General features: G+C 39.3%; 1 protein-coding gene across 2 annotated transcripts in view; it reads right to left on the bottom strand.

Moving 5' to 3' along the window:
- The window catches only part of SLC39A11 (solute carrier family 39 member 11), a 4,193,139-nt gene that overhangs the window by 1,703,010 nt on the left and 2,471,833 nt on the right, over positions 1–18,296 (bottom strand). The window lies entirely within an intron of this gene.

The raw sequence follows: 18,296 nt of genomic DNA, 5'->3' as shown, positions 1-18,296 counted from the left end.
ATCTTGATTTTCAGTTCACAGTGTTCTTTCAACCAGATTGCTTTTAGACATTACATTCTATTAGCATGAGCCAGTTACAACCTTCAGATCTGAGCCTGATGCCCATGAACTCAACCTGCGTACCACATGAATGAGACAGTTCAAGCTGTCAGATCACCCTTGAGACAGTACAGTTGTGTAAAATCTTACCATAACAGCAGATGTTCTTCCTTTCACTGGTGCAGTATTCGTTACACTAGGAATCCCCCGCCAAGGGTAGCCCAATGTCCAGCCGTATACAAAGCCTTGGGTTGTAATAGGGACATTGAGCATTACACATATGCTCACCACTCACAGCGTAGGACACAAAGGTGATGTACGGACGTACCTTCCTCAGACATGAAAGGCCCCAGGAGGAACAGTCCAAGGAGTAAAAGAAGAAGATCTGCATCCAGAAGGAAAATGAACAATTGGGAGAAACAAGGGAGCGAATACTGTAACAGTGAAAGGAAAGACATCTGCTGTTATGGTGAGATTTTACACAACTGTACTGTGTCCTTTCATATCAGTGTGGCAGTATTCCTTACACTAGGGATAGTACAAAAGCTCAAGTAGAAAGTTGGGCAGAGGATGGTCTAGCACAGCCCTCAAGAAAGCTATGTGGGATAGCACTAGCAAATCTAGCTCTAGCCCTGGAAACCATATCCGACTTACAATGTTTGGTAAAAGTATGCACAGAACTCCAAGTAGCTGTTTCAAGGATGGAGTTGGTATCCAATCCTTTGAAAAAAGCAGAATGAACTGTAACAGAAGAAGAAAGGCTTTTCACATGAAAAGACTAACAAAAGGAAATGGCCTTAGAGATCTAGGATGAAACAGTTTGCTTAGAAACAGGAAAACCTAAATACCTAGGATGAAAGAAAAGAAAAATTGTTGTTCAGACTTATGAATGGCTTTAGCTTTATCCAAATAATATCTGAGTTGTCTATGCAAATACAAGGTGTGAAGAACCTTCTCACTAGCAGGCTGTGGAGAAGGGGAAAAAGTGGGCAAATAAACAGATTAAGAGACAACACATTAACCACCTTGGGCATGGATTAGTATGAAGAGACAACCTCTCCCTATGAAAAACTAAAAAAAGAAGTAAAGCCGCAAGGGCCTGAAGCTCAAGACAGCCTTCTAGTGGAAGTAAGGGCCAAAAGAAGAACAGTCCTCCAAGTACAATGCTATAAGGAAGCTGAAGCTGCAGACTCAAAAGGAGCCAGAGTCAATTTTTCAAGAACAAAATTAAGGTCCCAGGAAGGAGGAATAGGCTTCTTGGGATGCCCAATATGAAGGACACCTTTAATGGATTTTTTAAACAACTTTACTGAATTATCACTTGTGACATAGGCATATTTACATTTTTTATAAAAGTAATCAAACTGTATTAACAAGTTGAAATTAACAAACATTATGCTTCACATATACTGCTAAATATCATATAACCTAAGCAACATTACATAAATTATTCCATTCCTGCCCCCCCTTTTTAAACAAAAACATATTTATTAAACTACCCCTTACAACATAAGCAATCATACATTTATGTAAATGCAAACAAGCCACACTGACACAATCCTAGTTGCAAATATTTTACATCACAAACCATACTGACACACTCCTAGTTGCAAACATTATACATCACTTATAATCTACCCAATCATTTTCAGTCAAACATTAAATAGCTCATTTAAGTCCTGCCTTCTTTTAAACATCATTCCTCCCCTGTATGCATTGTTCCCACAGTTCCTATTTTTCCTACGTAGTTTTCTCCTACCTTTTTCTAAAAATCTCAATTCCAGTTGTTTTACCTCTGTTACTATATTCACTACTTCTAATATAGTTGGTTTAGATTTTGATTTCCATTTTTTAGAAATTGCTTTTTTAGTAGCCACCATAATTAGAGACAGCAAGGTCTTACCATGTTTAGGCAATTCTGATCCTGTATCATAGCTCAGAAAAACATCTCACTCATCACACCAATCTGCTCACCCAGCATCTCCAACAGTGCATCCCACAGAGAATCCTTAAAATATACCAACTCATTACACTCCCAAAAATATGTTCCCAATTACGTCTTCCTTCCCCATTACACCTCCAACATTTACGATCTACATGAGGAAAAATTCTTTGGATTCTGGTTGGGGTATAAAATACCTTTGAAAACACTTCCAAGAAAAGATCCTAAATCTTCGAGACTTTGTTGCATATTTGGGAGTCATACATATAACATCCCATTGTTTCTTTGTGAACTGCTTATCCAGTCCCTCTTTCCAATCCTTTCTAACCTCCTTTGACTGATTCTTATTATTATCATGCAATATTTTATATGCTCTACAAATTATCCCTTTTTTAATGGCAGCTTCTGTTCTAGATTCTACTAAAAACTCTACCAGTGCTGGTCATTTATTTAGGATCCCCCCCAATTCATTTTTCTTTGCCTATACTCTAATTCCTTGCTAAGGAATGCAATCTCTAGCCTGCAGTCCAAATGAATTCTTGGCCTTTTCCCATTCTATTGAATTTGCTTCTCTAATTATTTGCCCCCAGTACAGTGACTCCTTTGCCAGTTTTCTCCAGTAAATTCCAGCCCCTTTTACCTATTCTCTGTACCCCTAATGGCAGACATTCCTATCAGCCATATCTCCTTTCTCCATTCTCATATTGGGTTAGTTCTTAAAATATTTTCTGCTACTTTATGAATATAATATTTTGTATGGTTACCGTTATTTTGCTTAAGGATCTATACCCAGAATCCTAGCCTCTCCTTATTTCTTGAGACTCCCTGTTTCATCATCCTCCCTTTCTACTTTGCATTATAGTTCTCTGTTTGTACTATGAATAGGAGCCTTAACTGTGTAGCTCTGAAATACCCCTTCAAATCAAGTAATCCAAAACCACCTTGTTCTATTGGCCGGATCAACTTATCCCACTTTGCTCTTGCTCTCTTCCTTGCCCTCCCAGAAAAAACCCTTCAACTCTTTATTAATTGCTATCTTCAACTTCTCATCTAGTGGATAAAAATATGTCTGACCTATGTTAAAACTAAAGGGACTAAAACATTTTCATTGCTTGTATCTTGCTATCCATATCCATAAAACAGAGTTTCCAATTTCTCAGTTTGTTGTTAACTTTTCTTTAGTCTCTTCCCACATATCCTTAGCTGCCATAACAGAATGTTTTTTAATTCATTTTATTATGTACCCATAATTATGGGTATTGCTGAACCAATTCTTATGTGGGTACATAGTTTACAGCTATTGCTTTTGCTTTATATTCATTCATTTTTGTATCCTGAAAAGATTTACAACTATCTCAGGATATTCCACAACAATAAAATGTCCTTTTCTGGTTTTATCAGGTACAAAATAATATAATTACCATACCAGTTATATCCTTGAATTTCTGAGTCCCTCATTTTCTTTGCCAATGGTTCTAAATATAACACAAATAAAGGTGAAAGAGGACAGCCCTGCCTGGTTCCTCTGTTCAAACAGAACTTGGAAAATAACCCCCGCTATAAATTTCACCACTGATCCCGCAGGTATCCTAATCAGCCTTATTGTTTTATCAGAGAATGCAAATGCTTCCATTGCCCTACTCATAAAATACCAGCTTACTCTGCTGACTACGTTCTCTGCATCAATTCCCACCAACGACAGTGGTATTTTCTTATATTCTGCTTCCCTCTGATTCATTATTGTTCCATTAAGGTTGTCAAATGTTTTTCTCCCCTCCACAAAACCACACAGATGCCCATCTATCAATTTTGGCATTGCCTTTGCCATTCTTTTAACCATTATAGACATAAACACTTTAAAATCATGGTTTAGAATTGAAATGGGCATATATGATGCTGGATCTGATGGGTCTTTACCCTCTTTAGGTATTACAGCCACCACAGCTTTATTCCACGATGTTGGTGCTTCCCTTCCTTTTAAAATGCTGTTAAACAAAACCTTCCAGATCTTTATCACTTTCTTCCCTCCTAGCTTCCAAACCTTCACAGGAAAAAAAAATTCCTGGAGACTTTCCTGTATATTGGTTATACAACACAATTTTTATCTGTTCTCCTAACTGTTAGTAATTGAGCTTCATCAAGTTCCGAAATATTTTTAATACATCTCCAGGATCTCTGGTTATTTTCTTTGTTATAGGCTTCCTAAGCTTGGCAACAACCCTTTCTACTTTTTGTTGCCTGAGCCACTGTGCTAAAACCTTTTGTGCTCTGGAGTTATCAAAAAACAGTTGCTTAACAGCAATCTTTCTAAACTTATGTATATCATCCAGGTACTCCCTTATTTTCCTCTTTAGCACTCTGCAGTTGCACCTCTTCTTGTTCTGTGTGATTCCTCCTATTTAACCTTTGTCAGTCATTCGAAATAATGTTTGATACTTCTTAACCATATCTATTTTTGTTTTATTTCTACCCTATTTTTAAACTCCACTTTCATTTTATCCCAATCCCTAGTGATATTTTCTGAAGAAATTTCTGTTTTCCCTAAAAACTCCCAAATAATTTCCAGGACCCATTCCTTAAATCCCTTTCTGTTAAACAGGTAAGTGGGGAAGCACCATTATACAATGACCCCCCCCCCATTAATATTCCAAAACGTGCATGCTGATTGGCCAGCGTGCACGTTATAAATCAACTTATACTAATGGAAAAAGGTCCGGTCGCCCGGACTTTTTCCATTAGTATAAGTCCCTTTTAAAACACTGTCTCGCTATGTTAAAAGAGTTTAACATAGCAACACCGGTTTAAAAAAAGCAACGGAGATGTCCGTTGCTTTTTTTAAAGCTGTCTCGCTATGTTAAACTCCTTTAACATAGCGACACAGTGTGTAAAAAGCAACGGAGATCTTGCTTTCTCCGTTGCTTTTTTTTTTAAACCTCTCGCTATGTTAAATGGGTTTAACATAGCAAGACAGCTTTAAAATAAGCAACTGAGATCTCCATTGCTTATTTTAAAGCTGTCTCGCTATGTTAAACCCATTTAACATAGCAAAACAGTAAAAAGCAATGGAGATCTTGCTTTCTCCGTTTCGTTTGGCCACAGCTCTGATGTACTGCGTAGGCATGCGCAGTACATTAGAACTGCCGCGGATACCAGACAGCTGTGGAAGGGCAGCAAAGAGGCATTATACAATGCCATTATTTAAGAAAAGTAATTATTTATTTTCTTAAATAATGTCATAGTATAATAGCAATAACCCACTTCTGGGTGTGGGTAATGTGGGATTTACCCATGGTTGTCTTTGTTTGGTCCCTCAGGCTTTGCCCTCGGGACAAAACCATGCCAACCATGGGTAAATTCTGCATTACCCACACCCAGGCATGGGTTATTACTATAATATCTCATTTTTATTTCATTACCCTGCATTTTTACTTCAGTAGTTATTACTGGCCCGTGATCTGACATAGTTATCGGATGAGTATCAAAATGTTCAATTAATGCACATGTTCCTGTGAAATACAATTAATGTCAAGCATATCCTAGTTTTCCACACTTTGTTTAGACTGACTGACTAACAACATTAATAAATTAAACTGTCCTTAGAGTTGTACTACTGAGCTTTTCCCTTGGGCGTTATAAGCTCAATGGAACTAAGTCAGGTAACAAAATATAATATGTAATTATAGTGTTGCAGTGATATCATTCACGAAAAGAACACAGAGTATAATACGTAGCAGTCCACAGTTGGAACTTGAAAGTTCATCATCTCTTTCACTACCTTCCCATAATCCTTTGCTGACTATCTCTTTACATGCCATCTCTCAAGTGAAAGCCAAATTCAGCACGGGATATGTCTAGGCTGACTAAAATTTACTGTACTACATGGAATTGATCCAATTACTGTAGCAAAAATAGACTACAGAGGGTTATCAACTCAATAACTTCTATTTCATTCTTTCTTCATAGTTTACTACACAATTTACAGGGAAAGCAGGAGATCTGAACTATGTTTTGTACCTCCATTTTAAGCTCAATGCTTAGGAAATTCACAATATGACATAATTAGAGACATCTGAGTAACAGCAGAACAGTTGGTTATGTGCCGCCAACATTCTCTACATACACAGATCCTTTAGCAATCCTAATGTATTCATATTATCATACTCCTTCACTAATATACTATACAGAAGCACCAGAAGACAGTCACAAAATGAACTAAAGTTACCAATTAGATCCACGGCAAAGTCATGAACCTCTAATGTTTAGCATGCAAAACACAGAATAAATATACCTGAGATCAACAGAAAGAGGGTAATGAAAAAATACTGAATAAAGTCTTGAAAACTAGCAGCAGTAATCTGTATCAGCCTCATCCAGAACAGAGTGTTTCAAAATGAAAACACTGCCACAGCTCCCAATTACCGACTCTTAAAATATTTTCTCATTCTGAGACTGCATTGCTTCAGAAAAGGTAAATACTATTTGACAATGGGCTTAAAATATTTCGGTACTAGTGTTATAAATGCAGGTGGGTAAATACTGATCATAATAGCACACATGGTGTTTATGATTATTAAATGTTTTTTGTCCAGCTGGATATACCAGCTCTTTAAAAATAATACCCATGTTTTTCTTTTCTTGTTATAGAGAAAACTTGATATTTCGATTGCCATCATCTACATTTTTTCCCATCTAGTTATCCCAGTAGTGGGCGCACAGCATTCCTCCTCTCATATGTGAACTGGAAATGGCTCCCTGCATCAAGAAGGAACTATAAACTAGGGTACTTCAGTGAGCTTCCACTATCCAGTGCATTTAAATTCCTGGCTAAAACTGGGTAGTGCTTTAGCATTTAAAAAGGAAATACTACACTTACATGAAGCCCCATCTCAAGACCTAAAATAATTTCATTACACACTCAATTTATTGCCAAAAGATAATGTTGTCAATGCCAGACACCTTACAGATAATATCTGAGCATGTGGTAACACTTCAGTTGTTTTTATATTTGATTACTCTCATAAGATGACACTGTGTACTAACCAAGACATTTTCACTTTAAAATATTTTTCCCAAACTATAATTTTTGCCACAATATGTTGCCAAAGTACTACATTTGTTTCCAGGAGCACTTACTTTAGCACACCATGAATGTGACAGCCATCAATTTTCAGATCTGGGCCCAACGGTATTTAATACCACCTTGAAATGCAATTTCGCACTTTTTCTAAAAAATTCCCTTCCTTGATAGTCATGGATACCCTCACTGCCTGTAATCTTGCAGCAGCAGAATGAAAAATATTGGGAACAAGTACTGCAAATTACAAGTTACGAACAGATATGCCCTTAGGAAATAAAACCTACTAAGTATGACAACAGTCAATATTTTAATTTAAAAAATTGATCTAAACCAATTGTTCACAATATCTCACTTGCATGTCATCTGCAATTTTACATATCTAAGCCATAATGCATTTTTTGCAGTCGATAAAGAGATTCTGAGGTATTTGTATATTAAAATTGAGTTGAGATTAAATGATGGAATGTTTCCATAAAAGTTGCTCTAATTACCCTGAGTGTGCATGGCATAAGGGTAGATTCATCAAGTAATTGGTTCCAGTGGCAAGGCCACCTACACATGGGATGTAGGAAGCATGCCCTTCATTACTCAGGTCTTAGTTTTAGCAGTATTTACTTTTCAGATTTTGCAGAAGGGATATGTCACTTAACCATGCAGCTAAATAAGCATACTGTTCCTGATTCTGAACTGACATTGAAAAAAAAAAAATCACCTTCTGGACCAGTATATAAGCCATTTCATTGCTGTAGTTAAAACATTTAGTTCCACATGCAAATGTGTTAATCAGTAACAGCCGTATGTATGCTGGCAATTTTTAGTATATACATTAGAAAATTACTAAAAAAAAGACACTGCTTTACAAAACCGTCTGAATATCTCAGTTTTCTCTTTTGTACAGCAAAGATAAAATATTTTAAACTTCAAAGGAAAATTTCACATTTACTGTGAGATATTATGTTTGAAGTCAGACATTAACATTTTCACTTGCTTAATTCATTAACAATATATAGCTATCCTGGGCCAGAAATTCTGAAACATGCTACATTTTGAGCATGCTTTTGAGTTTGAAAGTCTGCAAGCTTACAATGTAGGCAGTTTCTAGTACTGAATCCATCCTGGTGCAGTTTTTTCATACAATGTTACTCATGACAAGATGTCTGTATTTTAACAAAAGCAAGCATCTTGTTTGCATCCCTTCAAGTTACATCCCTCTACCCCAGTTATCAGAAAGGAAATGTCATTTCCACTGTTCATCTCAGTTGTATATTTGTTCTTTCACTGAATATATTTAATAACTGTTGCTTCTCTATGCTCTATAATCTAAACCAGCATTCCCTACTGACATGCTTTATGAAGCCACTCTAACAGTCAGTGTTGCGAAACAGCTGATGGAGGCACTGTACAAACTTCAAGAATGGACTTTTTGTCATAACTGTGAAGCAGGCCCGACACAGAAATCCTTAAAACATAAATGATATAGGAAACACAGCTTTGCTGATGCACTCTGATTCAATGTATGAACCTGCTGCAAGGTAAGTCAGGACACTGGATACAAAAGAATAGTTTCAAACAGCATCTTCATATAAAAGAGAACCATGAGCAAACTAGGCATGCCCCTTTTTTCAGACAGTACACTAGTTAATGTTTTAGTGAGACGTCTGGCCCCTAGTGACCACTGATTTCTTCATTCAGAGTCTCTTGCCTCATTATATCAGACAGCCTCATTAAATGAGGGCACTACCTTGCCGGTGAACTCTCTGATGATGATATGCATGCAATCTGCATAGTAAGTCACGGGTTTAGAGACAAGAAAGGGCAGACCTACTTGAATTGACTATGTAAATGAGAAGGAATGGCTCCAGCTCTCCTCTTGTCACTTCTTATTTAGCTGCAATCATCTGCTTGGATGCAGAAGTCAGCCTAGAAATTAGAACCCGCTGGGAAGGCAGTCACGACTCAGCTAAATGTGCAGAATACATAAAAAGGAAAAAAGGAAGCTGATGCATGAGATGGTTTTCGTGGTATTTTTCATCTCTCACCAAACTGTAGCACCTAACTACGGCACATCATGAAAACATTTTACATGAAGATATAAAGAATATCCTTCAGTTTTCCAATGGCCAGAGAAAAAATTGTGTACCTGTCTGCATCTATTTCTAGTTAACGATCATTTGATGTAACATAACAACACAAGAGATTTTTCCTCTAACTTGCTCTTAAAACAATATCAGCTTTAGAAAAGTCACAATGTCAATGCTTAGACTTGACTGATCAAACTTTGCTGTCCGGGCAGTAAAAGACTATGCCAGCTTGTGAACAGCTACATTTGCTTCATCTACTTTATTAACAAATATGTACTTAGGGATGTCGTAGCAAGGGGTATTACATTTGACTTCCTGGTAATACACGGCTTAAGTTTTTAGCAATTGTTTACTTTGAAAAGTTATATTACAACTATTTTACAGAGCTAAATTACTTATATTTGGCAACACAAGGACTGTTTGAGAGCATTCCCTAATGTGGAAAAGTTTAACATAAGAAATGTTTGGATTAATGCAAAAAATACAAAGATGACTTAAGCATACATCTGACCTCAGTTACTAAAGTACACTCATCTGTCTATGAGCAAGGGCAAGTTGTCAAACAGTGTAGCAAGTGGTAACAGCACTTGGCTAAATCAACTCTGTAAATATAAGGACTGGCCAGCAATTAACTGGATGGAGGAAATTTCTTACAACATTAACTACCTATACGTATACTCCTCACACTGTTTCACGGTGTTGATCTGACCAACACTGAAAGCATAAAAGTCTACTGCCCAAATATTACAAAATACAAGCCCAGCCTTAAGACTTTATTCAGGCATAACAATCTCATATTATCAAGAAGCCATACAAAGCTACCTATCAAGTCAAAAGTTAACAAAAAACAATACTAATCAGGAAGACTAAGAGATGGAAAGCGAAGACTGCAAAAAGGTAAAATATTTACGAAATAAATACTGAAAGAAAACAGGTCAATAACTTGAAGTTCACTTTCAAATTCATGCCATTCTGCTTGTATCAGCACAAATTCAGTTTGAAAGGCAAAAGTAAAGCAAAAATGGACGTCCTATATGTGAAATATAGTGCAAGGAACATAAATAAATAAATAAACCCACAGGTATTAAAATGATGAAAAGAAATAACATTTTATAAATGGGTAAAATGAAGAATTTACTGAAAAAAATATTGACATATAGCCTAGAACGAAAGTTAACAAATAATGCCCTCATCATACCAGCTGACCTCAGAGAAGGCCTTCACCAGTGGGTAGCTTCTAGGAGTTCCTCTTCTTGATATTCTCCAGTTTAGTACATTTCTGAAATCTCTTTCAGGCAGGGTATGTAAGACTCTGGCTAATACATATCATGGCAATACTGGACTAAGAAGGCAAACTCTGAAACTACATTCCAGAGTTTTACCCTGTGAATCGAATGAGCACAACTTCCACAACAGCAATAAAATGCTGGGGGGTGGGAGGTTTCCCTAAAGGTTAAGGTGCTTGCTTTACAGACACAAGGTGCAGGGTTTGATTCTCACAAAAGATACTTGGCTAGGCTTAAAACAGCCCACACAGGCAGATAGCCTAGTACTAATCTATGAACCTATGAATCTATAAAAAGAATGTAAAATCACTTAGTTGGCAGTCCTGCAAGAAAATACATCCACATGTGATAGGTGGAAAGGCCACTGATTTACAGAGGAGGGAAAATTAGTACCTATTGGAGAAGGTCTTTTCACATATCATCAGTACAATATTTTTTATAGCTGACTTAAGTGGCCTTCTAAGTAGCCGAATGTTGAGAAAATGCAAAGAAGTAACATTTTAAACTTTCTATTAAGGCCAGGGCTGAAGAAGATCAAAAAGCAAGGATTCAGAAAGTCAAGTTTTTAAGCACACTGAGGTGCCAAAATAAACCTGACTCCTGCAAATACCATTCAAACAAAACTTCTTCATGACAGTACAAATGGATGACCATGGCCCTTATTTTTTGAAGATAATATCTAATCAATAATATATTTTAATTATAATTACTTATTTATTTTTTTAAATAAGCATTGAACATCAATTCCATTCTGTAGTGGCATTTGATTTTTTTTTTCAATGAGTAGTTTAGCCTGTGTACAACAAAAGACAATGCAATTAGTAATCTACTTGGCTAGAGATTGTTTAGCAACTCAAGCCCCTCTTTAACTGGAACAAAGGAGACAAATACAAGTCCATCTTCCTGAACGCATGTGTCCATTTCAATTAAAATATGAGCTGATGGTGCAATTCCAGTGCATGGAGGACGTCACTCCCCCTGGACTGTGCACCTTGAAAGAAAACAGGGCAATGAATGGACACGTTTAGGACAGTTCTAATCCCACTTTGGGGGAAATGTAAGTTGATTTCTAATGAATAGTTCTACATTGAAAGTGTAATACCCTATTCTGTGAGTCATGACACACTGAAAATAACAAAAACAACTACTTCTAGAAGTCACTTTTAAACATTTTAAGCATTTTTTTTTTTTGCAGGAGATGTCATCCCCTTCATCCCGATGTCCCTGCAAACTACTTAAAATAAGTTTGACAACACAGAGCCTGGAAGTGGGGAAAATACTACTATATACCACAACCTCAGATCAGAATTTCACACTTCAGGTCCTCTATTCTGAAGATTGCAATTATAGTCTTTAGAATTTCAACAAGCATCCCCAAAGGACATCCATTCTGTCAAACAGAAAACAGGTTATTTAAAATATATTATCAAACAGATACTTTTAAAAAACATAAGGGCTTGAAGTTTGGAGATACTTCAGACAGCGGTGATAGACATTAAGTAAGGCATCTTCCCTGAGATGAACTTCAAAACCCTTCAACAAGCCCATTAGAGCCAAGGACATGTAAGCCTGTCAAGCATAAATTTCACGTCCCAAGGAAGAGAAGTTGTTTTCAGTGGTAGGTAAAGGTGCATAACCCTCTTAAGGAAATGCTTAATCAGCCAGTTATTGGTCACAGTTCTGTCTTACCCAAGGTGACATTGTTCAAAGATGGCTGAAGGATGTGCCCTAAGAGTGGAGATAAATCAGGGTTACCTGCAAAGTGGGTCAGGCAGCAAATCAGCCTAGATGGACAGCCGCTTCTACTTAGACGAATAGATTTAATGAATAGAGGGTGGCACAGTGACACAGTGGGTACCTTTGTCTTCTCACAGCAAGAGATCCACCAGCTGTATTTTTGGCTGGGGTACCTTCTGTGCAGAGTCCGCATATCCTCACTGTGTTCAGGTGGGTTATCTCCAGGTGCTCCAGTTTTCTCTCACATTCTGAAGACATGCAATAGATTGACTGAACACTCTAAACTGGCCTTAGTATTGAATGCATATGTGTCATGCAAGAACTAGCAGCAGGCCTAGCTACCTGGTTAGATGATGGTTGCTGTTGATGTGTCTCCCCAACCTCATGTGCAAAAATGGGGAAAAAGGAGATGTTCTTCTATTCAATGTTGTAGTATTCTTTACGTATGGTTTGTATTCTGCCCATCGAGTTTACAGTCACTGCCAGTAAATGGGACATCATATGTAGGCTCTAACAAAGTCAGCCATAAAAGGGACATCTGCACATACCATCCTCAGAACTTTTTCGTCGCCATTCGGAAGGTTGACTTTTACGTACAGTGCAGTTGGATTCGGTGTGTATTGCTGCTAGCTTCAGATAAGTACCTTGTTGGGGATTTATTTTATTGCTTCTGCCATTTGCTGCTGTTCATGTCATCCAGGAAAGACAAGTGTAGGTGTGGAAGACAGATTCGTCATAAAGAATGTCATGACCTTTGTCTTTTTTGTTTGGGGCCTAATCACGATCACTGTTCCTGTTCTATTTGTCAGGCCTTCATGCCCATGACCTTACATAGCCATCTTTCGGCCTTAAGTCTTTATCTCGAGAACTAACAACTAATCGTCTGGCTAGAGATGCAATGGAGGGTTCCACGAGTCCTTTGGCTGAGCCCAGTTTAAAGAGGAAGATGAGTAAGCCAAAACCTGAATCCTTTTCAGCTGCGCCTTCCACCTTTGTTCCCCTTGAGGTCGGTGAAGACCCGGTGGTATATTCGGAGGTCGTGTCTGTTTCTTCGATGGGTATGTCTGGGGAAGTTGCCAAGGGTGCAGATCCTACCATGTCCAAGGCAATGCAGACATCCATTGTGAGCAACATAGGGGAACCATGGCTTGTTTTGCTGGAAGACTCCGGTGACTTTCCTGCCGTTCAGTCTAGGGATCACCCGGACAATAGGCCTACGTCTGGCTCGTCTTCCTTGTCTCCCCTCTCAGAAAAACATGATAAAAAGAAACAAAAGACTAAACATCTGAATGTCCCTTCCACTCCTCAGTCAGACTGGGATGCTTTCTCACAGGGTGTTAAGGCCTTGATTGCTTTGAGGACTTTCTCTTCTCTCCAGTGCAAGCTTCTGGGCCTCAGGCTTTTTCCTCTGTGCAGGCTACCGAGTCTCAGGTCCTTTCGTTTGAATCTGACGATTGCTCCTCTGATGAAGACTCCCTTGCATATTCCACCCAGATTACTTCTTCTTTGGAATATGCTTCTCCTGAGAAGGAGTCTAAAGGGGGGAGATTCCCCAATGGAAGAACTTTCCTTTGGGGAAACTATTAATAACATGCGGGAATTTTTCAAATGGGATTGTTCCCAGATTTCTGAAAAACAAAAGCATTATTATGATCTGCTTCAAATAGAGGTCCCTGCACCATCTGCAGTTCCTCCTGTTCTTCCAGCATTCCTAGATGCTTCTGCATTCACTTCTAAAACCCCTGACTCCCAGCCTCCACCTTCCAAGAGACCTGATAGATTTTATAAAGTCCCTGATGACTGTAAATTTCTCTATAAATGGCCTTCAGCTGAGCCAGCTGTAGTCTCCATTGCCTCTGATAAATCTTGCTTGTCTCCTTTTGCTAAGTTCCTTCCCTCTGATAAAGAAAGCAAGATTCTAGAAAGACTGGGCAAGAAGGTATACACACTTCATCCACCTTAGCTATTAGAGCCATTAATTACCAGACACACAAGTCCAGATATTCTTTGTCTTTGCTTTCTCAGGTATCTCAGGCCTTGGCCCAGTTACCAGACTCAGAGGTTAAATCTCAGGTTCTCTCTCTTTTGTCAGCATATTCTCAGGTAGCTAGACATTCAATTATGTGTGGCTTTGATGCTGTGGAGGCATCTTCCAGGGTGGCAGCTTCTGCATCTGTCCTTAGAAGACATTCTTGGCTGAGGCTTCAATCTTTTCCTGATGACATTAAAGCCAAGTTACTTGATGCCCCTCTACATAAGTCTGCCCTTTTTGGTTCAGTTGCTGCAGAACTTTTTAAATCTCTGCAGGAAAAAGGCAAGGAACTCCAAGATTTGAAACACTTGCTTGTCTCACCATTTCCCAAATTCCATAGGAACTTTCCTTTGTCAGGAGACCTGCTCGATCTTCCTCTGCTTCTACTTCTGTTATTAGGTCTATGAAGTCTTCTAAGAGACCTCCCCAATCAAAATTTGCTGCTCCTGTACCTCCATCTCAGCAGCCCTTTCAGGCCAGATCCAGCTCTCTGTGACAACCACTCCCTTCTTCCAAGTCACACACCTCTCTCTCTCCGCCTTTCCCTTTCCTTTTCGGCCTGGGTGGAGATCACTCAGGACTCCTGAGTTCTATCTATCATCCAATAAGGGTACTTTATGACTTGGAATACTCTTCCTAATTTACTGGGGATTCCTCAACCCCCTTCCTGTCAACTTCATCTAGTCCCTCAGCTATTAGCTCAACTTCTTTCTCAAGGCACCATTCAGACTGTACCGCTACAAAAAAAAACAGGAAAGGCGTTTTAATCCAGAATATTTCTAGTTCCAAAAAAGGATGGTCCTTGTTGACCCATTCTAGATTTCTCCCACTTAAACACTTTCCTGGAAGTGGCTTCTTCTCGGATGTTGTCACCGCAAACTCTTTTTCTCCTAATCTCTTCTCAGTCCTTCATGACTTATCTGGATCTCAAAGATGCTTACCTGCATATTCCCATTCATACTCAGTACAGGAAATTCTTACATTTCTCAGTGGGTTTTTTGCACTTTCAGTTTTCTGCCTTGCCTTTTTGTCTTTCCAGTGCCCCAAAGGATTTCACAAAATGCCTGGCTCCAGCCATTGCCTTCCTGAGAGTCCAAGGGGTTCAAGTTTACCCCTATTTAGATGACCTTCTTTTTATGGCCAACAATTTGGATCAATCAAAACAAAGCCTTGTTCAAGTCATTCTTTTTCTTTAGGGCCTAGGGTTTACAATAAATTTCAAAAAATCCAGTCTGGCTCCACCTCAGGATCTCATTTTCTTAGGGTGCAGGTTCAGGACAGATCTGATGATGGCTTATCAACCTACAGACAATGTTCTATCTTACAACCTTCATGGAGAGTCTTCTGCCTCTTCCTTCTATTTCAGCCATGGAATTTGTGAGATTTCTCTGATTCATGGCCTCCACGATTCCCATGCTGTCTTTTGTAAAGCTACACGTAAGGAAATTTCAGTAGTTTCTAAAAACAACGTGGCCTCAGCATGCTAGTTCCTTTAGATTTCTTGGTCCCTCTTCTCCCCTACCTGAAAACAGAGCTCCACTGTTGGATTCAGCAGCTCTCTTAGAATCCAGGTCTTCCTGTTCTTTTACTCCAGCCTTCACAGCAGCTTTTTACAGATGTCTCAGACATAGGTTGGGGAGCAACCTTTACTTCCAGAAAGGTTTGAGGTCTTTATCCCCTTCTCAGCAGAGGGAGTCCATCAACATCCAAGAGATGAGGGCTCTGATTCTGGCCTTGCAAACCTTTCATCTTCTTTTCTTACCAGGTCTTCTGAAGACCTTTACAAACAATATCACTGTCCTCTGGTAAATAAACAAGCAAGGGGGCACCAAATCATACTTTCTTTGCCAATTAGCCCTCAAAGCATGGGAACTGGCTATCCAATACAAAGTAACCCTGCAAGCTGTGTACCTACCCTGAGCTCAGAACTCAGTGGCGGATGCATTAAGCAGATCCATGACACAATCCTATGACTGGAAGCTCCACAGGGATGTGGGGTCTGGTTCACTGGTGGGGTACTCCACATATGGACCTCTTTGCCTCCCCTCAAAACAGACAGCTTCCTCACTTTTGTGCCAGGGTCCCTCACCCTTTGGCTTGGAAGGTGGATGTCCTCTCTTTCTCATGGAAGGAGATGTTTCTTTCTGCATTGCTCCCCTTCGTTCTCATTCAAAAAGTCCTGCTGAAACTTCAGAAGGACAAACCCAAAATGTAATTGGTGACTCCCTTTAGGCCAAGACAGCACAGGTTCCCTCTTGTTCTGCAATTAGCCAAGGGCCATCACCACAGGTTGCCTCACTGGTTGGACCTACTCACACAGGACAAGGGATCCTTGATCCATCCACATATGTCATCTCTACAGCTGACCTCAAGGGTGATCAACTTCTGATCCCTTTTAGGAACCTTTTCTCCCATGACTTGCTTAGAGTTTTGCAGCAGACCAGCAAACCCAATACTAGGAAATCTTACATTTCCAAATGGAAAAGATTTTCTATCTAGTGTCATAAAAGAAATCTAGATCCACTTTCTGTGGACATTCTAGTAGTGCTTTCTTACTTGTGTGAACTGCTTAAAAGAGGCATGTCATATTCCTCAGTGAAAGTCCACGGTCTCGCTCTTTCTGCTTGTTTGCCATTAACACCTCTATTAGCTTCCAAACTGGAGGTTAAACTTTTGCTTAAAGGTGTCCTACATATTAAACCTTCCAGGAAACCTGTGCCTCCTCCTTGGGATCTCAAGTATGTCTTAGAGAAGCTCACCCTGGCTCCCTTTGAGCCTGCGCCCTCTGCTCCTCTAAAATTTTGCACTTGGAAAACAGTGCTTCTGGTAGCCTTGACTTCTGCTAGCAGGGTTTCTGAGATTCAGGCTTTGATGGCATCCCCTCCATTTTTGGTCTTCCACAAGGACAGAGTGTCTTTGAGAACTAACCCTTCTTTCATGCCTAAAGTGGTGAACGAGTTGCCTCTTAATCAGTCCATTCAACTGCCCACCTTTTTTCCTTCTCCTCAATCCTCAAGTGAAAGGATTTTGCAACTTTAGATGTGCATAGGGAACTCATATTTTACCTGGACAAAACAAAATCTATAAGGAAGTCAGATGAACTTTTTGTGTCTCTTCATCCCAGAGCTCTGGATTTACCTGTTTCCAAGTAAACTGTTTCATCTTGGATTTCTAAAGTTATTGTGTTTTGCTATGATTTTCATGAGAAATCGCTACCATTTTCTGTCGGAGCCCATTCCACCAGATCTGTTGCTTCATCAGGGGCTTTCTTTAAAGGACTAGATGTCAATTCCATTTTGGAGGCTGTTACTTGGTTTTCTCAAGTTGGATACTATCTCTAGGACCAGGGCAGGATTTGCTAGAGCGATTCTGCACGGATTTGTGGAAAATGCTTCCTCACTTTCTTCCTCTACTCCCTCCACCTCCCTGGGTTTTGAGCTCTGGCACTGTCCCATATATAAAGGATACACTGAATAGAAGAACATAGAATAGTTGTGTAAAATCTTAACAAAACTATCCTTCTCTTCTGTGTTGCAGTATTCTGTCCCTCCGGCCTTCCCCGCTAAAACTTGCTACTTCCTAGGATGACTCCTTATCTGCCTTAGGATTGTTGTTCCTCATGGGGCTAATTTGTTCTGAGGATGGTACGTGCAGACGTCCCTTTTATGGCTTATGTTGTTACAGCCTACGTGCAATGTCCCATATACTGGCAGTGGCTAGAATAAGAAAAGAGTTCCAAAGTGAGGTCCCAAGCCACTTAAAACAAAATAATAAAATCTTCTTAATGGAAATGTGATAGATTTTACTACAAGGGAGGAAGGTCCAGACTGAGACTACTGAGAACAGGCCACCACTACAGTGCCCCACAACTCTCAAAAGACCTACGAGCCTGTGACAGCTCTGCAGTCACAGATGCCTCTCTCTTCATTGTAATACAGCATCATCAGGTAGAAAAAAAGAAGAGCGATTATCATGGATGCTGTGAAGCCAATGGAGTATGTGGGGATGGGGTCTTACCCTAACCCTAGGTGTGATCTCTCACATGTTGCCAAGGCTACAACTTTCCGGATCTTTTCTGTGAGAAGGAATATTAATTCACTGT

This window comes from Protopterus annectens, chromosome 10.part0 (genome assembly GCF_019279795.1).
Source record: "Protopterus annectens isolate FY-2018-M chromosome 10.part0, PAN1.0, whole genome shotgun sequence".
NCBI classification, from domain to species: Eukaryota; Metazoa; Chordata; order Ceratodontiformes; family Protopteridae; genus Protopterus; species Protopterus annectens.
This window is presented reverse-complemented; position numbering and strand designations above follow the sequence as displayed.